The sequence below is a fragment of the Eubalaena glacialis genome, chromosome 7, assembly GCF_028564815.1.
Source record: "Eubalaena glacialis isolate mEubGla1 chromosome 7, mEubGla1.1.hap2.+ XY, whole genome shotgun sequence".
Classification (NCBI taxonomy): Eukaryota; Metazoa; Chordata; class Mammalia; order Artiodactyla; family Balaenidae; genus Eubalaena; species Eubalaena glacialis.
In genome coordinates, this window is record NC_083722.1 from 101,236,054 (window position 1) to 101,257,341 (window position 21,288).

The window sequence follows — 21,288 nt, forward strand, 5'->3', positions numbered from 1 at the left end:
AATTCTACCAGGAAAAAAATACAGCAAAGACAAAGAAGCCCCCTTCTCTCTATGGATAATGGAGAATGAAATGGGCTGTGGTCCTTTTATCGGGAATTCAATCATCAGTCATACTCCATCATAGAGAACCTCTGAGCGTCATAGCAAATTTAGCAAAACTACTTTCTAGTGATCCAGTAGCTTCCAGAACCTGAGGCCAGTTGCAAAATGTTGAATAGGACCATTCATACACACAGGTAGAGGAAACAGTCTATGACGCAAATGGGCTACAAGGTTTGTGTGCTCAAAAAATATGTTCATCTAGCTTTCCACATGCCTGCCACACCTCCTGTCAAAACACCTTTTTAAAATGAACATTTTTTTTTTTTTTGCATATCTAAAAAAATGCACAGACAGAGGACTAAGGCCTGCTGGGTTAGGGGTGGTAGGGAATACAAGCATAAATAAAATATGGTCCCTGCCTTTAATGAAACTTGTGGTCTGGGTGGGAAGACAGTGGAGAAAGCAGTTAAAGGTCAAGTGTCCACTATATGGTGAGGATGAAAATCACCCAACTCCAGCCCTCAGACTTGAGCAAGTTTTCTTCAGAAAATCCACGTTACAATCCCACTGTGTTTCTGAATTAGAAGCACAGGGAACAATTGCCCTTTAGTATTTACCAGTTATGTCAGCATAGAGCGATTTGTTGAATATGAAAAGCAGAACAAAAAACCCTTCAGCAATAAAACAGATTGTTTTCATGGAGGAAGAGAGGGGACAGATGGGAAAGGTGTGAACCCCTTTGTTGTGACAAGATGGGGGAGCTTCCTGCTGATGGGAGTGGTAGCTTGAGGCATTAGGCACAAGCCTGTGGTGTCCAGTGACCAGAGGATGATGCTGAAAGAGAGGAGGGGACAAAGGTGAATGTGATAACCATTCCTGGATGATTAAACGCTTATATGCGCAAATACAACACATATGTTTACATTGGGGAAGCTGTGGAGGGCAGTAGTAAAAAACCAAGGTTTGGGAGTGGACAGCCTACTCCCTGTGTGACTTTGGGGAAGTTACTTAACCTCTCTGTGCCTCAGTTTTCTCATAAGTAAAAAACAAGGTTCATTAATAGGATTTGATGAGGTAATGTACATAAAGAGTTTAGAGTAATGCCTGGCACATGGCCTGTACCCAATAAATGTCAGTAATTATTATTAGTTTTGGCATTATTATGTCAGTAATAATTATTAGCTATGCTGCTCCCCTAATTTGTTTCTGAAGTTTCACAAGACTGTTGACTCTGTATCAAACAAACTTGACAGAAAGTTGGCAAATTCTAATGATTTTCTCCCTCCAAGATGGCAAAACTAGGGCAAAGAGATAAAAATGACTTGCCCAAGGTCTCAGAGGCTGCTCCCAAAATGGGGAGGGAGGCCGTTTAAGGCGGTGGTGATGGATTTCCCGAAAGACAAGGACTTAGTACACTTATAGGCTGGACTTGGAATGCAGGTTGCACGCCTTAGTTGACGGTGTCATCTTGGGAAGTTACTTGATTTCTTTGAGCCCTCAGTTGCGCGTCTGTCAAATAGGGATAATAAATATGCCTAGGGTTGTTAAAACTCATGAAAAGTGCATGTGGGCTGGGCTCAAAATCAGTCTCCCCAATTATTATTATTGCTATTGCTGTTGTTGTAGCAGATCCTATGCGGCAGTAGGCAGTGCCTGTCCGGAACACTGCGATGTGTTTTGGCTCACCACCATACTCCAGTGCCTGGCACAGCGCCTGGTACCCACTGGACTCTCAGGAAACGTTTGAGGAATGAACGCACATCTTCTGAGCCTGACTTGCCCTCCCTGCAAAAGCCGCAGCCTGAAGCTTATAGCCAGGCGTCACTTAGCAGTGAGCTGAAAGCCACCTTGTCCCTGAAGCCCCTGTCGGAGCTGCTGGAGGGCGCCCCGCCTGGACGCGCATCTTTGTGTGAGCTTCTCTCTCCACAGCCCTTATTTTTCTGGTTTGCGGTTTATTTACTTAAGCATTTACAGCTCCCGGGAGCAGAGGGGCTGCCTGTAGCAGGGTCAGGACCGAGGTCGCGGTTTGTATTTATTTTCTGCCTCTCAATCTCAGCGCTGGCAAGTCACAACCCGGCTCCTTTATTTGTGCACCGAGAGGCTTGCGTTTCTTTACCTTCTGCGGGGCGAGGAAACACACAAGCAGTTCGGGTTCAGGAAAGTGTTCTCAAGCCACTTGCCTGTATCCCCGCTTGCGCTGCTCCCAGACTTAGTTTTCTGTGCAAACCCGAACAGGGCAGAGCAGATTAAATAAAGACAACCTCGCGCCTTTAATCCTTGACCGCAAACACTGGCGTTTTTGTGCCCTGGATTTCTGAAATTCTTGGCTCGGGGACTCAAAGCGGGGGAAGGGTGGGTAACAGCTTGTAAAAACTTCCCAAAGCAGAAATCCGAGCTCCTCCCCGCTCTCTGCTCCCAGTTACACCTGGATTCTAGGGAAAGGGGGCAACCGAAGGAGGAGAGTCCCCAAGGGTTGGGGGCGCCCCCAGAGATAGTTTTGGGTCGCGGGCTCCAAACCCAGCCAGCTCTCAAACCCGAGCTGGTTTTGAAGCCCGGACTCTCGGCCGGACGCCCCTCCCTGTCCCGGCGTGCGTCTATTTAGAGCCCAGCCCGGGAGCCCATAGGATTCTGGGACTTGTAGTTCATCCTCGGGGCCCCAGGCGCCGCCACGACCCCGGACTCGGACTACATTGCCCAGGGAGCTTCCCGGCCTATATAAGCTGCCAGGAGCCGCTTCGAAGTGCAGTAACCATGTGGATGAGCTGCTGAAGCGCTTTCTCAGGCTCGCTGGGGTGGGAGGAGAGGAGGAGGAGGTGGTGGTGGAGGAGGCGGCAGAGGGTGGAGAGAGAACGCTCACGCCGAGAGGAGGTGTGGGTGTTCCGCTTCCATCCTCACGGAAGGAGCTCCCGCTTCGCGGACATGGGATTACCCAGCGGCTGCTAACCCCTCTCCTCGCCCTGCTCCCCCAGAGCGGCGTGGCTCCCCGGGCACCAAGGTAGCGGCTGGGGCCGGGCAGAGGGCGCGGGGAGTTGGTACTGTGCCCCCGGGGGCAGAAGTTTTTGCCTCGCTCTCTGGGAGTTCTTGGTGGATTTGCATGCACTTGCATACATTTAGAGGTTCTTTTACTGAGGGCATTTTTGGGGGGTTCATTTGAGGTTAAAAAAATTCTGGACTCCATCGACTGGTTTTGAGGGCTACCCATTCTGGATTGGAATGGCATTCCCCCAAGTTGGAAACTGTTGCAGCTGCTGCAGGAAACAGTTTTTTTTTTTTTTTTTGGGAGGTGTGTGCGGGGGTGTCCTGTGTGAGTCCGCTGAAGGAAACAATCTTTCTTAAAGTGTAGCCGTCCCTCGTGCTGCACGGTTGGGAGAATAATGCATGCGCTGGGGCCCCAGTGGGGAGGTTTTAAAAAACGGAAGAAAACCCCGGGAGCGATGAGGAATGAAGTGTGGACGAAGCTCACGCCCGATGAGGATACTTGGCCTCCGCTCTGGGAAACAAGTGCTTTGGGATCTGCCAAACACTTCGCTTAGTTTCAGCCCCCCGGCGCGTTCGAAGTTTGTGCGCACTTAGTCTCACTTGTCAGTTATATATTGGAAACAAATAAGCGAAGTTACCTGTAATCCTCACCTAATGATCCCACCAACCTACCTGTCAGATTTGGTGGTGGTGGTCGTGTGTGTGTGTGTATTTTGGGGGGGGGAGGGGGGTCGTCTCTCCAGGAAGGAGGCTAACGAAAGTGGAAGTGTGGAATTTGAAAATTTCTCTTAGGCACCCACATCTGGCCAATCTCATATTCAGTCTTCTTTCTTTCTCAATATTTAGGAGCTGACTACCGAGGAGCGGGACTCGCACCCCTGGCTGGGCGTGTGTTGGCAACAGAGTGCCTGACCCGGGTCAGGTGAGTGTGGAAGCCTGAGAGCTGTAATCAGTAAGGAGTTTTTGTCCTAAGCCTCTTTAAGTTCTCTCTAAAGAGTCATGGAGATGCGGAGTAGGAAAGAAAAGGAAACTTCATAGCTCAGTCTCCAAAATTTGTCACTGCCTTTGGTGAGGGCTTTAGGGAGCGGATGAGATCCAGGGGGCAGTCCTGCCTAGTACTTTTGGCCCTAGCTCAGAAGTGAAGCAGCCTGAAGGTTTATGAGAGGAGGGGAAAAAAAGAAAAACATTAAACGGAGCAGTGAAAGGGGTGCGCATTGGTGACGTGAGAATTGACCTTGCCAGGTGGTGTGCTGATGATTTAAATTCTGAAGGATACAGTGTATTTCATCTGCCAAGATCTGTAAGCAAAAATTATCTGCTTCTCTCTTTCAAAAATAGTCACTTTCTTTTTTCTTACTGTGAACGTGTGTTTAATCAGAGTAGGTTGGGTTCCAAGAAATGAAAGTGGTTGCTGGCAAACTGAAAGAATTAGAACTTTAAAAAGGGAAGTTCTTGAAACATAAGATAATAGCATCCAGCCCTTGACTTGAAGCCACTTGAACATCAAGGAATCTGGTGGATTCTTATGGTTTAGGTGCCTGTCATGGGATATGAGCTGAGAGCAGCATTTATCTGTAGACACAAGCAGCTCCTATTTTTTTCCTCCCCAAATGTTCAGACTGCACTTCACGAGAGGGAGGTTTCAACGGGTGCACATACATCCCCATTGCTGCAGATTTGAGCATCACAAGTTTTTTCTTCTGAACTGGTCAGGAACAGGATAAATGATAGGGTAATAGGGGTGGGGGGCCTGGGTCTTCATAACTTCTTTAACATTCTAAATATTTAGCTGTTCCCTGGGCTACAATCTTCGGGCTTTTCTAATTAGAAAAGAAAAGTCAGACATTTCATTATAGTAGTATTGTGCTTTTGTTTCCTGTTGATAAGCTCCTCAGGAGTGCTCGTGGAGTGGGAAGGATTTGGATGTGTGAGGTCTACTTCCTTCTTGGAGTTCTCTTGACTCGTGTGGCTACGTGGGCACCCATAAGGCCAAGGATTGGGTTCAGGTCCCTTCTTCAGAGTAAGCTGCAGGCAGGGAGAAAGTGGTCTCTTCTCTGACTGGTTGCTAAAAATAATAATACCCATTAAGTACTTGTAAGCCAGGTCCAGAGCCATACATCACAGAAACCCTGTGAGTCAGGTACAGGTGAAGAAGCTGAGGTGCAGAGAGTGAAATCACTTGTCCGGTAACTAGCACCCAGTGCATGCAAGATATAACCCCAGGGTTTGGGACTCTGCTGCTTCCCACAAATGCACCTAGGTTTGTGGGGGGATAAGGGGGTAACTGGGAAAAGTGATAAACTTATTGCTGTCGATGAAATAACTTTTGCTTGTGTCCCACCAAACGATGAAGGAACAAAGTGACCTTGATGTAAGAAGAAAACGATGTAGCCATAGATGTAGGAATAAAATACTGTGGGTATTGGAGGAGGTCTTAGGTGTTGTACTGAGTTCGTTTTGGTAAGCTGTGTGCTGAAAGTCTGCATGAGGAGAATAAAAGAAACCAAACCAAACCACAAGGAATGTTGTTTAAGTTCATCATTGGGTTTATCTCATACCTGAAATCCATCTTGATCGTCTACATCAAGGCATCTGAGCAGGTTACAAGAATCAGGTGTTTCTCTATTTGAATACTTCGAAAGTTTAAATTGCATTGAGTCTAAACTGTGAAATGTTGATGTCTTTTCATGTATCCTTCAGTTTGCTTTGTGGCCAGTTGTGCAAGAACACTTTTCTTTTTCGTTTCTTACTTTCACTTGCGTGTGTGTGTGACTGTGTTGAAAGTATAATCTGCTTTTTGAATAATTCAAATTGGAACAGAATATCCTATCAAGGTTTCCTTATCAGGCAGGGAAAGTTCTTCATGCTCGTAATGAATTACTCCTGGCCTCCAGTTTGGCACTCATGGAAGTTGTTTGGGGTTGACAGTGGTGTTATCCATTTAAACACAGTGGTTGCCTTTTGGAGGGAATTAGCATCTTTTCTTGAGGAAGGAGAGATGGAATGGTTGCTTAGAGGAGAAGAAATAGGCAAACTGAAGACAGATGTGTTGGCTTTTATCTCAAAATATTTTCAGCTGAGGAAGACCGTGGTCTTAAAGAGAGAAAGAAACTTCTAATACAATGGTATACTACCAACTGACTTCCACAGCAGAAACTCAAATGGCTTTTTAGCTCATTTGTAATGAGTTCATGGAAAATCTGATCTCTTTACAAGCAGCTCTTAAAAAACAAACCAAAATGAAACAACAAACACCAAATTTGAACACAGAAAAAACTCAAAGAATTAAAATTAGGCCTGGAGTTAGGTTTTTAGGTCACGCTGCCCTTGGGCACGTCTAATTAAGGAGTCTACCCAAGGCCGGTGCCCCATCTTTTTGCTGTTGGTTTGATCTTTTAAAATAAAACACATTGCTTTCACAGGCTCTTTCTTTAGTAACTGGAAGTACATGAGATTTTTTAGTTCACTAAGTTTTTGCCCGGCTCTTTTGATGAAATCAATTAAGGCTTGAAGTCAGTGAAAGGAATGACATAATTTCCATGATTCCTACCAATTGTCATAGTGTTTGTGGTTCTGAGGTTATTGCTAATGAGGATGACCTGAAACCATCACCCACTGAGCTATTCCTTCTATTGAACTATGTCCAGGTTCTTCCCTAAACTGGACATTGTTTAAGGCTCTTGGTATGATAAATCTATTCTAGAAACTCTAATGCCTGTTAAAGTTGTGGTTCAAATATTTTATTTCTTCATTCAACAAACTTTGAGTACCTGCTACGTGCCAGGGTGTGTTCTAGATGCTGGGGATGCAGCAATGAGAGTCCTATTCCTAAGAGGCTTAAATCCTAACTGGGGGTAGGCAGCCAATATAATTAGCAAGTATTGTAGTATGATACGCAGTAAATGCTATGGAGAAGAATAAAGCTGGGTGAGGGGTCACGGCAAACAACAGTGTTGGTGAGGAAGTGGAGAAATTGGGACCTTTGTGCACTGTTGGTAGGAATGTAAAATGGTGCAGCTGCTGTGGAAGACAGTATGGCTGTTGCTCAAAAAATTAAATGTAGGATTACCAGGTAACCCGACAATTCCACTTCTGGGTATATATCCCAAAGAGTTGAAAGCAGGGATTCAAACACATTTGTATACCCATGTTCATAGCAGCATTAGGCAAAAGATGGAAACAACGCAAATGCCCATTGACAGATGAATGGATAAACAAAATGTGGTATATCTGTACAGTGGAATATTATTTGGCCTTAAAAAGGAATGAAATTCTGATACATGCTATAACATAGATGAACCTTGAAAACATTCTATTAAGTGAAATAAGCCAGATGCAAAAGAGCAAATAGTGTATGGTTCCGCTTAGAAGAGGTTTCTAGAGCAATCAAGTTCATAGAGACAAGAGGCAGAAGAGTGGTTGCCCTGGGTGGGGCTGCTGGGGAATGGGCAGTGTGTTTAGTGGGTACAGTTGCCTTTTGGGAAGATGACAAAGTTCTGGAAATGGATTGTCGTGATGGTTGCAGAATAATGTGAATGTACTTAATGCCTCTGAATCATACACTTAAAAATGGCTAAAATGGTGAATTTTGTGTTATATATGTATATTTTTACCACAATAAAAAGAAAAAAATGATAACAGCAACAGAACAGAGTAAAGGGGATAAGGGAGTACTCTGGGAGATCGGGAGTCATGGAAGGGCTTTTTTTTTTTTTTCTTTTGACTTAAATCAGGTTAGGTCTCTTTATTTTCAGTTTGCCTTTTGTTATTTATACCTGCAATGCGAAAACGTTGTGATCAGTTTCTCATCTCTGTTTAGGGTTGTGGTAATAGGGAAATCAACTGTTAATTGGTCAGCTCAAACTGTATTCATTTACCTGTTATGTCTGCTTGTCTCTCTCTCTCTCTTTTTTTTTTTTTTTTTTTTAAATTTTTGTTGATTTGCAATGTTGTGTTAGGGAAGGGCTGTTTAACACGGTGGCATTTCAGCAGAGATCTGAAGGAAGTGGGTGGGTGAGCCATGTAGGTGTCTGGGGGGTGTATGTTCCAAAGGGCCAGAGCAGCCAGTGCAGCGGCCCTGAGATGGGAGCAGGTGGGGCCTGTTAGAGGAAGGGCAAGGAGGCCAGGGTGGCTGCAGCTGAGGGAGAGTGCCAGGCGTTTAGGTTGGGAGAGGGAATCGGGCAGATTGTGCAGGGGCCAGGTGTTTGCCGGTATGCAATGATTTCTAAACTCGCACAGCATCCTCAGTGGTTCTCGGCATCACTGAACCCCTCGTCCTTTCCGAAGAGGCTTTGGTGAGGCTGGCAGGATCACATACCAGCTTGGAACTTGCTGGGGGATAAAACCCAGATCTCTAGGCTGTCTGTTTAATCACCTGATTTACCTGCAATTGTAATTCACTTCAGGAGGAAAGGCATCTTTGATAAAAGAGGTGAACGTACAGTTAGCTTGGATAACAAAACAAATTCTAAGAACCTAATGATATTCCTGGGGGTTTATCTTCAACACAAACCTTTTGTGCCCTGTGGCTACCCTGCAGTCTGTCTAGTCTCATTTTAAGGAATTACACAAAGAGGACTCTCGCTCTGCTATCTAATATCCTTGGGGGATATGAAGTTCCTTCTAAGTGACTCTCCCTGATGAGTGGAGTGGACCCCTCAATGTGTACAAACGTGTAACAAAAATACATTTTGTTACTTATTGTATAAGATGTACATATTCAGTTGTAAAACCTTAGGGAATATAGGGAACAAAACAAAAGCAGTCGCTCCCAATCCTACCATCTAAGATTAGGGTTTCAAACTTTCCCTCTATGTATAGACATATAAAAATTACATGTATGTTTAAATTTCATGAAAAGGGACTCATACCTCCTGTTTGATTCCTTGCCTTTTGCATTCTATATTGTGAACATCTTTTCTTCTTAATAAATAGACATCTGAGTCATTTATCCAAAGGGGGCTGTACCTTTGATGGGATTTCATTGGAATGAGGACCTGTATGGAATCCCTAGGGTAAAAAAAAAAGTATATCATTCAGGTTTCATCACTGTCATAGAGTCCAGGTTTTCTCATTCAGTTTGTACTGTTTTTAAGAATATAAAAAAGAGTGGATATGTGTATATGTATAACGGATTCACTTTGCTCTACACCTGAAACACATTATAAATCAACTATACTCCAATACAAATCAAAAAGAAATAAGGAGAAAAGAATAAAAAAAAGAAAACGAAATGGAAGGTAAAACACTATTCAGATGTCAGTTACCATATTACAGGGGTAAAGGCTAGTTATCATGTATTTAAATAAAAAATTTCTCATTTGTTCTGCAAAGTAACCTAATCCCCTGAGGGGTTAGGGCCAGGCACTCTTTTGTTTGCACTTAACAGGAAAACTTTACTCTAGAAAACTGGAAATACACGTAGTAGTAGCGATCTTAGTATTATGAACCCCTCTTTACTCCTTACTCATCCTCCATGGTTGTCAATTCATGACCCATATTGTTTTATCCACATTCTCATATACTCTTCCCTCTCTTCTTGGATGGCATTGAAACAAATCTCAGATACACCAGTTCATCTATATTTTAGTATATATCTCTAGTAGTGGGATTCTTTTTAAAAAAAAACAAACATAATCACGATACTATTGTCCATCTCAAGGGGAAAAAAAAGTAAATTTTAAAATTGCGTCTGTGTTCTCACCTCCTTAATTTAAATAAATTTATTATTTCAACATATATATGATAATAATAACAGATATGCATACTTCAAAAGTTTGTTTGAATTAGGAACCAAATAAGGTGGATACATTGCAAATGGTCACTGTGTCTTTTAATCTGTATATTTCCTCAACCCCTCTTTTCTTTCCATGCATTTTTTGGTTGTTATTAAAGAAACTGGGTGATATCTTTTCCTACAGTCTGGATTTTGCTGACTGCATCAGTGTGGTGTAGTTGAACATGTTCCTCTGTCCTCTATATTTATTATATTTATGTTTAATTTGATAGTTAGTTGCAGAGGCTTGATCAGAGTCACGCTTTTTTTTTTTTTTTTTGAGAAAGTTGGAGTTCTGAGAGGTAGGGTATGCATGAGGCATAGAGGTAAATGTGGATTTCAGTGTTTTTTTTTTTTTAATAAATTTATTTATTTTATTTTTGTTTTTGGCTGTGTTGGGTCTTCGTTTCTGTGCGAGGGCTTTCTCTAGTTGCGGCGAGCGGGGGCCACTCTTCATCGTGGTGCACGGGCCTCTCACTATCGCGGCCTCTCTTGTTGCGGAGCACAGGCTCCAGACACGCAGGCTCAGTAGTTGTGGCTCACGGACCCAGTTGCTCCGCGGCATGTGGGATCTTCCCAGACCAGGGCTCGAACCCATGTCCCCTGCATTGGCAGGCGGATTCTCAACCACTGCACCACCAGGAAGCCCCAGAGTCACGCTTTTTTCCCCCCAAGTCTACTGTGAGCTTCACTCACGGGTGTGTGTGATGTGTCTGGATACGCTTTCTTGTGATTAGCACCCAGTGATGCTCATTGCCTCAATCCATTAGTTCAACTGGACTTGTAACCCTCCTAATTCTATTTTTTCTAGTTCATTTATTAGCTGGAATATCTTATGAAATGAAATTTCCTCCACTTAGTTTTTGGTTCCCTGGGGTAAAGTTCATATATATAAACAAAATACAGGATCAATACTTCAGTCTCTCTGTGTTTTATCAGTTTTCAAAAATAACACGTTGATTCCCTAGCATGATCCATGGCAATGGATCTCAAGTGGGGGACACTGGACTATATCTGGGGACATTTTTGGTTGTCACAACTGGGGAGAGGGTGCTACTGGCATCCAGTGGTTAGAGGCCAGGGATGTTGCTAAATAGCCTTCAATACATCTCACAGCCCTCCAACCCAGAATGATCCATTCCAAAGTATCAGCAGTGCCACTGTTGAGAAACCCTGTACCAAGATGACCAATGGGTATGGTTTTTTAGTATCATTATGAACTCATGGCTTTAGACATATTTTCTATGTTTCATTTTGTGTAGTCATCCTTATTGATCTTCAAATTGTCCATCTCTGCGCAGAGAGAGGCTACTCAAGTTGATTCAAAAGACACAACCCCAGTGGTCTTAGACTTCCTGCTTCATGTATGACAAGATGTTGCAGGCTCATCTTCTATATTTCCTGATGCAGACCTGAAATCAGTCTTTCCTCCAAGAAGCCCTAGTTCTTTTGAGTGGGAGATGGTACTTAGAGAGCTGAGCTCAGGGCCAGGTAGGTACTCTTCTCACTCTCATCCTATGGGTCAGAAAATAAATTAAAATGAAGGAAATGTAAAACCTGAACATTTTTCATGAAAGCTTTTCAGAATGTAATCGATACATCCTTGCCTTTGAAAAAAAAATTCTGAACATACTGTTAACTTTTCAAATTGGTCTCAGTTTTAGCTTTAGTATGCTGGGGCTAGGATGTAGGAGTTCTCCCCAGTCAAGCAGGAATGTTACTCTTGTTCTATAGCCATGCTTTTCAAACTGTGTGGCAAGCCATTAAGAAGTTGTGAAATCAGTTTGGTGGACCTTGATAGATGATTTTTTGATAAAGTAGACCAGAATAGAAAACGTCACAGTATATCACATGGATACTTAAAAGAACTATGTATGCTGCAACAACTTTTCTCAATCTCTCTCTCTCTCTCACTCTGTCTCACACACACACAGACACACACACACACACACAGAGTAAACATTGGATTGTAAATTCAGTGTATTTCTTACTGTGGGTCACAGCCAAAAATTTGAGAAACCTTGTTCTACATCTTTACTACTCCATTTGTGGTCACCAGACCAGCATCATCGGCTTCAAACTGAGAGCTTGTTAGAAATGCAGACTCTCAGGCCCCACCCCATATCCACTGAATCCGAAACTGCATTTTAGCAAGGTCCCCAGGGGATTCTTAACGCGTGTGAAAGTGTGAGAAGATCTGTGCCGGAGGGTGCTTGCCCCTGTGCTTTTTCAGAACTTATTTTTATAGTTTGTTTTCTTCATGGCTAGCTGTCACCTGTTGAAACTGACCTTTGTACTTTCCCCTAGCAGCCTTCTCATTTTCAATTAAGAGGAAAGGTAGGCGAAATCACCAACTAAGGTGAGGGTATAGAAGTCTGGCAGGATTCTTCCAATCCAAGAACATGGTATATCTCTCCATCTGTTGGTATCATCTTTAATTTCTTTCAACAGTGTCTTATAGTTTTCTGCATACAGGTCTTTTGTCTCCCTAGGTAGGTTTATTCCTAGGTATTTTATTCTTTTTGTTGCAATGGTAAATGGGAGTGTTTCCTTAATTTCTCTTTCAGATTTTTCATCATTAGTGAATTGGGAGGTTGGGATTGATATGTATACACTGATGTGTATAAAATGGATGACTAATAACCTGCTGTATAAAAAAATAAATAAAATAAAAATTTAAAAAATGGTTATGAAGAACCTAGGGGCAGGACAGGAATAAAGACGCAGATGGACTTGAGGACACGGGGAGGGGGAAGGGTAAGCTGGGACGAAGTGAGAGAGTGGTATGGACTTATATATACACTATCAAATGTAAAATAGATAGCTCGTGGGAAGCGGCCGCATAGCACAGGGAGATCAGCTCGGTGCTTTGTGACCACCTAGAGGGGATAGGGAGGGTGGGAGGGAGACGCAAGAGGGAGGAGATATGGGGATATATGTATATGTATAGCTGATTCACTTTGTTATACAGCAGAAACTAACACACCATTGTAAAGCAATTATACTCCAATAAAGATGTTAAAAAAAAAAAAAAGTCTGGCAGGATTGTCTCTGATAAAAATGAGAGCTTTCATGCTTACATTGAGGGATTTTTTAAATTGGCTGTTCGGATAGAGGTAGAAAGAGACCAAGATCTACATGTAAAGCCTACTTAGGATTGTGAAGCCACAGACATACAGAAAGCTGCATTTTCACCTGTTGTCAGACGCTTTGAGGAGCTTACGTTTTGTAATGTTCTGTGACCCTCGAGTCAGCAGAACTCTGGACTGCTTGGTGTAGTGTTGCTCATCAGAAAAGGATGAACAGAGGAAGAAAATATCACTAGCCTCCAAATTCCTCGGTGTTCGTTTGCATTTCAGGAGCAGCTTTCTCTGGGAAGTGATTTTGTTTTGCAAAAACAGCTTGAAAAGCTCCCCATACCCCCTTCACATGCACATATTTCTGAACAGAAAAAGCTGACAAAAACACCTAGACTTGGGGGCATTCACGTATCTCCCAGCCACGTGCGTGATCATGTTCTGTCTCTGTACCTTTGCCACGTGTGCTTTCTGCCTGCCGACCCCGTCCTCATCCCCTCTGTATCCATCTTGCCAAGTGCTTCTCTTCCCAGCCAGGTCTTCTTCTTCTGGGAAACCTTTCCTGCACCTTAAAAGTCTTTGTCATCTGAATCGCCGTGACACTTTATATCTATAGGCCTTTTTGATCTTTCCCCCGTAGGAGTACCTGACACATAGTAAGTGCTCACAAATACTAGTGAATGAGGTGATTTATCTGCGTTTTATCTCCCATTGAAGTCTGTAGGCTACTCCTTCATCTAATTTTTTGTACCCCTGTCCCGATGACCTGTTTCCTGAGTTGGCCTAGTGCTTTGCCCGTCTGCCGTGGAGAGTGAAGTGAGGACCGGGTAGAAGGGTCTCCAGCAGCTCCTCATGGTTGCTTTTGAGCTGTTTGCTCAGCACAGCTCTCTGGAGGGCATTCGGCTTGGAAAGTTGGTGATGGTTACGGAAAGGGAGTGGAGGTAGGAATGAGGTAGTGAATGAGCTGCTCTCAGGTTGAAATGGTGTTGTCCTGCCGAGCCGCAGGATGGGGACTCCCGAGAACTGGGTGTCGCCTGCGTGTTCAGTCCAGGCAAAACATGTAACATCTGTGCGTCTGTTTCCTCTTCTGTAGAAGAGGTATAAAAATACCTGCTTTGGGGCATTGCTGCCAAGTTGTAGAGAATAATAGATGCTAGCAAAAGGTCTCAGAGATCAAAACAACCAAACCTTTTCAGCGGAGTGATTTGGTCCCCCGGGGGCCATTAGGCAGTGGCTAGAGATGGTTTTTTTTTTGTTGTCACAGCTGAGGGGAAGAGGGTGCTAGTGGCACCTCGTGAGTTGAGGCCAGGGATGCTGCTAAGCATCCTGCAGTGCACAGGAAGGGTCCCCCACAGCAAAGAATCGTCTGCCCCCCAGTGACAGCAGCCCTGAGGCTGAGAAAGCCTAGAGTGTTTTTCCCAGACTTAGACTTTTCTCTCTCTCTGAGGATATTAACCTAACGTGCTTATTAAAATTATTTACTTATTTATTTATTCTTTTGTGGTTCAGGCTATGGGGGGCGGAGGGGAGTCTTCTTAGGTCGGGACTGACTTTAACTTTTTAACAAAACCAACACCCTCCCCATCCCTCCAAGCTTTGGTCTTGGTTCCTGGAGCCCTGTGGTCTACAGGCTTTGGCCACTAATTGGTTTGTGTGACCTCCAAGAAATCACTCAGAGGATGTTTGTTTGTTTCCACCTGTAAAATGAGGACTTTTGGCTAAATGATCTCTCCCCACCAAATGTAAAGTGCTCTGACTGCCAACTTTGATTGGCTTCTCTAACGTTGGCCTTTAGGAGTAGGCCAGGAGCATGTGTCATACTGACATCTTTTCTTTTTTTTTCTTTTTTAATTTATTTTTTAATTATTTGTTGCACCGGCTCCTTAGTTGTGGCAGGTGGGCTCCTTAGTTGTGGCATGCGAACTCTTAGTTGTAGCATGCATGTGGGATCTAGTTCCCTGACCAGGGATCAAACCCAGGCCCCCTGCATTGTGAGCGTGGAGTCTTAACCACTGCGCCACCAGGGAAGTCCCCTGACATCTTTTCTGAGAAATAACTCTGTAGATCATGTACTTGTTTCAAGAATAGCTTATTTAGCAGATGTGCTTATGAAAAGGCAAGTAGGTTTATCTTCGTGTGTGTGTGTGTGAGATGTCTAAACAAGCAACATTTAAACTAGAGGATGGCTCCGAACTTCAGATTTACGATGATTATTTCTGAGATTGTAACAGAGGCCCCTGCTTAAAGTTGAAACTTCTGAACTGATGACTTTCTTTGGGACTGGCTGAAAACGAAAGCAGAATGCGATTTTCTGTGCTCCAGAGAGAAGTGCTTTGTGCAGTAAAATAAATTATCTCTTGATGGGGACACACTGCATTTCTGAGGACTGTCTGATTAGACTCTAGCGGGACAAGAAGGCAAGGAGGGGGCTGCACAGAGGCGTGGATGGCAGTGGGGGTGGGAGCATCTAGCCGGGTGTCCGACTCAGAAAGGTGGTGCCGCTCTTCCTCGTTTCACAGTGAAGATGATATTGTCAAAGTATCTTTGCTCAAAGGAAGTTCCAAAATTAACCCTGAGAGTCCCGAGTAAGCAGAGACGGTTAGAAAGAGAACCTTTTCTCCTCTGTTGGCAGAGTCAACCATGAAAAGGATGGGTTTTCTCTCCCCCGTATTTACAGCCGTGTTACCATATATGTGCCTGGGCTAGGGCGTCTTCCTGAGGCTTGTGCTTCTCTGGAGGGAGTGTCCTTGGCCTCCAGCCAGGAGATTGATCAAATGCTGGCAGCTCTTCCTTTTTCTGGGCATACTCTTGTTTTCCCTCTAAAAGGCCTCGTGGTTTGCCTGGCTTTGCCCACCGGGGGCTGCTTGAGCTAAAAGTGAAGTGGTGCCATTTTGTGTTGGTGGCGGCTGTGGTCCACCCGTGTTTCTGAGTGCCTGTGGCCTCTTGGATCTCCAGGCGCTTTTAAGTCTCTGTGCATAAGCCCTCTTCTTTGCAGCCTAACTTTAAAGGACGCTTTATTTTTTTTTTATTATTATTATTTTTAAAATTATTTATTTATTTATTTATTTATGTATTGGCTGTGTTGGGTCTTCATTTCTGTGCGAGGGCTTCCTCTAGTTGCGGCGAGCGGGGGCTACTCTTCATCGCGGTGCGCGGGCCTCTCACTATCGTGGCCTCTGTCTTGTTGCGGAGCACAGGCTCCAGACGCGCAGGCTCAGTTGTTGTGGCTCACGGGCCTAGTTGCTCCGCGGCATGTGGGATCTTCCCAGACCAGGGCTCGAACCCGTGTCCCCTGCATTAGCAGACAGATTCTCAACCCCTGCGCCACCAGGGAAGCCCAAAGGATGCTTTATGATTTCATTCTTTTTAAACAGTCATTTTTAAAGCGAGCAGCAATAAAACCAGCGCTAAAAGACTGTGGCAAAAGCCCTTTGTTGTTTAGGGGCTGGAGGTGATGTGGATGTGCCAGGAAGGAGCAGGAAAAGCTGATGGATTTCCATTGGCTGCGTTTTTCAGCAGAAGAATGAATTTCCAAGCGTATGGTGCTCTCAGGCCAAGTAGCAAAACTTGGGGCTCCGTAGGTGTCATGCAGTCATCCATTCTTCACTTGGCGATGCTTGGGTGGTTTGGGTCTTACTTGGGGAGAACATTCTGTAGGAGTTGGTGTTGGCATGTTCAGATAAATGCATGTCACAATGTGTCCCTTGTCTGCATTCATTTGGACTCGCTGGTTGATAGACTGATCATAAGCCCATAAGCCCTCAATACGAGTAGCTTATGAGAGTAGAAGAGAGAGCAGATCAGAAGGTAGAATAATAGCACACAGGAATGTTTCCTATGTCTTGCCTCCTGTGTGCTAAGTCCATTATTTCCTTTCTTTGTGTTTAATCCTCAACACAACTTTATGAGGTAAACCCTCAGGATCCCCATTCTGCAGATGAGTAATTTGAGGCCCAGAAAGAGTAAGTGACTTGGTCAAGGTTCCGAGCTTCCCATCACAGTTATAATAAAAGCCACGCATTTTACCCTTGTGAAGTCCCACTGATACAGGCTTCTCTTTTCTCTGACCTTGCCCAGGGCTTTCCTCCTTTCCCCATTAATTCTCCCGACTTTGCGCTGGTTTTCTGTTTCTTGAACTTGCCAAGCCCTTTTCTGCTGTAGGGCCTTTGTACTAGCTGTTTGCTCTGCCTGAAATGCCCTTCCGCCTGATTTTTTTTGCATGACTGCCTCTGTCTTGACTTTCAGGTCTTATTTACATGTCTCAACTTGTTCTCTGACCAGCCATAACTGATATGATTGGGTGACAGTTTTAATTCTCTGCATAGTACTTATCATTGTCTGACTTGATTGTTTTATCTTTTTTATTTGTCTCTTTACTGTCTTCACTAGAATATTTGTATCATGAGAGCAGGGACCATGACTGTCTTATTTGACCTACATCCTCAGCACCTGGAGTAGGAGTAATATATAGTAGGTACTCAATGTGTCAAATAAAAAGGATGTAAGTTTCGAATCAAGGGGTCCTCTCTAAAGCCCTGGCTATTAAGTTGTATGGTTTGCATTTTAATCCTATTCTATTCAGTTTTTTATATTTGTATGATGTGAGTCCTAAGTGCACAACTAGCCAGTGCCAGAGCAAATCTTAAAGAAGATTTGTAGCAGCATTTTTTTTCAAACTATTGGGCCTCAAGAGCTCTTTACATGCTTAAAAAATTACTGAGGACCTCAAAGAACTTCTGTTGACATGAGTTATACCAATCTGTATTTATAATATTCAAAATGAACCCTGAGAAAATTAACACAGAAAATATAAGAAATAGACCTGTTGCATATTAACACAGTAACATATATATATATTTTTAACTTGAGACATCTGTTCTTATAGTAATCTTTATTTATTTATTTATTTATTTTTATTTTTGGCTGTGTTGGGTCTTCGTTTCTGTGCGAGGGCTTTTCTCTAGTTGCAGCGAGCGGGGGCCACTCTTCATCGCGGTGCGCGGGCCTCTCACTGTCGCGGCCTCTCTCGCTGCGGAGCACAGGCTCCAGACGCGCAGGCTCAGTAGTTGGGGCTCAAGGGCCCAGTTGCTCCGCGGCATGTGGGATCTTCCCAGACCAGGGCTCGAACCCGTGTCCCCTGCATTAGCAGGCAGATTCTCAACCACTGCGCCACCAGGGAAGCCCCTAACGTATATTTTTAATGGACAAGAACTATGTTTTCCAAAACAAAAAAAATTCAGTGAGAAGAGTGGCATTGTTTTACATTTTTGAAAACTGCTTTTAGATCTGGCTTAATAGAAGATAACTGGACTCACATACCTGCCTCTGCCTCCAGTCTCTTGTGACATCACATGTCTTGCAGCCTCTGGAAAATTCCACTGTACACGTATGACAGACTGAGTGAAAAGGCAAATGACACCTTGGTGTTCTTATGAAAATAGTTTTGACTTTGAAGATTCTCCAAAAGGGTCTTGGGAGCTCTCAGGGGTCCCAGGGGTACCATTAAGAGCCACTGGCTTATAGGATAGGTAGGTAATTTGGAAGCTTGGATGGTGGCACGGAACATTTGGGAGAGGAAGCTTTCTGTTCGGAAATATATGCATGGGAATGCGTTTAAGCTGTTATTGCAGAACAAAATTGCTTCCCAGCTAAAGCTCCTCGTGCATTGCAAAGGAACACTGAGAACTTGGAAGCCAATGGTACTTGTGTTCATCTTTTTCAGATGAGCAAGATTACACCAACCAGTCCAGAAGTTCCGCAGTGGGAGGGGTCATTAAAAAATGCTAAAGCGCAGGTTCCTCTCCTCTCCATGTCTGAAAACAGTCGCTTCAAATGCAACTTCCTTAATGGCTGTTACTCTACAACCCCTTACTTGGTGGTTCTTGCGGCTGTTGGCCTCAGATGAAGTTGTGCCCTGTGATAGAAATTAGATTGTCTCGAAGCATTATTTTCCTCGGGTTCTGTCACAACTGGTGTTAAAAGCATCAACGTGGAAGCTATTAGAAGTAGATGAGGGAAATCCCTGGCGGTCCAGTGGTTAGGACTCTGCACTTCCACTGCAGGGGGCATGGGTTCGATCCCTGGTTGGGGAACTAAGATCCCACATGCCTCACGGCATGGCCAAAAAGAAAAGTAGATGAGGTATTCCATGTTAGTCAGTTTAACTGTTTAAGAAGGGTAAATGAGTGCAAATCCAGGTCTCTGGGGAGTATTTTGCATGTGTCTTGGGTGATGTATACGATTGTCAAAGTTAAGGTAAGTGGGCGGGAAAACACATGGGGCAGTTGGTCATCAGGAAGTGGGTGATGCACCAGGGGCAGGCATGACGGGGGTCTTCAGTGCCTGACACCAGGGCTTGGAAGGGCCGAATTTAAGGGCAGTGTCAGTGGGTTTCTTTTTGTCCCCTGATTACTGAAAGTCAGACTGTTCAGCCCTAAGGGCCAGGTGGCTTCATCTTAATGAAATACAAGAGGCTTGCTTCTACATGTTAATAAAAATGTGTGAGTCTGTGGTTTTGGGGTCTATTCACTGCCATAAAGTAATGATTCTGATTTCCTCCCTTGTTCGTCCACCCTTGAGGATTAAGTGATACCTTAGTTAACTTCTTGGTTAATGAAAGTGTTCTAACTTGGTCTCATTTCAGGAGTTGCTAACTTTTAAATTCTGAATTGTGTGTGGGCGAAAGTTGAGTTTTTTTTTTTTAGAAAAACGAGTATAATGCAATTAGTTAAGTGTGTGCAGGAGAAATAGATGGGAAAAATGACAATCAGTGAGGTTCTGCCACAAAGCTTTTAGCAAAAAAAAAAAAAAAAAAAATTTGGATTTCTTTCCTATCTTGAGCTGTTTAAAATGAAATGAACATACTTCTTTTTCGACGAGGCTGTGCTTTAGCCTGTCTTAACACCAAAAGTAGAAGAGGTTCTAAATATTGAATTATCATTCCTTTGAAGAGGTTTCCACCCTCCACCCCCGCCTTCCAGCAGGGGCCTGGTTTGATGTTAGAAGAAGGGAAAGTGGAGATGAAGTCTGGCTGTCTTGGGTGTTTTGAATCTGGGGGCTGAGAAGCAGTACCTTGGATGACTTGTCCTACTGTCGGCCACTTAACGGGCCTGCAGAGGACTGAAACATTTCTGGGACCTTTGTTTATTTGAGTGTGTTTCCAGCAGTGCTGACAAAGTAAGAAGGATCTATCCAATAGAAGAATCACAAGTTATGGACTTCACTTCTGTGAGTGAAGACTTTGAAGGAAGAAAAGGGAACGTCTTCATTTCAGTCTCACTTGAAAATAAAAAAGTGAGCCCTTAGTAAGGGCCAGGTATTGGGCTGAGCACTTTGTGTGGATTATCTGGTTTGCCCACCTCATGATGACCCTGAGACATAGGAAGGGTGTCCACCCTACCTTTTTTTTTTTTATATGCACAAGGGAGTTGAAATTCAGAAGTTAGGTAAATTGCTTAAGAACACACAGCAGGTAACTGATGATGCTGGGATTTGAATCCAGGTGTTCTGAGTCAATGTTTCTAGCCTTTCTGCACATATTGAGGGATGGTCAGTGGGAGAGGGGTACTTCTTTTCAGGGATGGAAGTTAGATAGTTTGTTTCTGGCTCCCCAGATTTCTCATAGAAATCTGTTGAAAAGGGCCAGCAGGCCTCTATTCTCCATTCTTGATCCAACAGTATAAACTTGGCTTTAATTAGCTTTAGGAAAACAATCCCCTAAAAAACAGTGTAGTTTCTTTTAGGCAGCAGACAAGTTGATACTGTAGTACGTTGAACCCAAGTTCGACTGCTTGCCGTGTCCCAGGCACTGTACTAGGGTCCGGGAGGCGATGGGGGAGAATAATTCTGCTGCTCTTACCCTCATGGACTCACAGTCTAATGGTGAAGACAGGTAAACAAGCAACCAAGTGAACAGGTGATTTTAGGACAGTGGTAGTGGGCCCAGATGGGGTCATTGGGGTGCTGTATAGAGAAGTGTATTGCCAACATGTAACCCAGATTTGGGGAGTCCGAGAGGGCCTCCCAGAGGCAGTGACATCAAACTGGGACTGTAAAGGTGACTGGGAGTTAGCTGCAGGGGGTGGTGGGGAGGGGAGGAGTGTCAGGCAGCAGGAACAGCATATGCCAAGGCCTGGGGAACAGGGAGGCGTACAGCATGTTGGGGGATCTGGAAGAGTTCATCATGGCTGGAGTGTAAAAGCAGTGGGGAGAGTACAGAGAGACGAGGAAGGACAGGTAGACAGGGACCAGATTATGGAGAGCCCTGAAGAGATTTGGGAAGGTTTTAAGTAGAGGAATGACATGGTCTGGTTTATGCTTCTTAAAGGTCATACTGGCTGTGCGTGTAGAATAGATGCAGGGAGAAAGACAGATTCAGAGAGATAAATAGGAAGGGTTTATGGAGCCCACTTGAGA

At 44.1% G+C, this 21,288-nt stretch overlaps 1 protein-coding gene across 1 annotated transcript in view; it reads left to right on the forward strand.

The window, feature by feature from the left end:
• Positions 1–2,885: 2,885 nt before the first annotated feature.
• ITPR1 (inositol 1,4,5-trisphosphate receptor type 1) overlaps positions 2,886–21,288 on the forward strand; it is a 319,709-nt gene continuing 301,306 nt past the window's right edge. The window contains exons 1-2 of the mRNA XM_061197169.1: positions 2,886–3,037; positions 3,868–3,943. The gene's annotated coding sequence lies outside the window, so the exon portion shown is untranslated. The remainder of the gene's footprint in view (positions 3,038–3,867; positions 3,944–21,288) is intronic.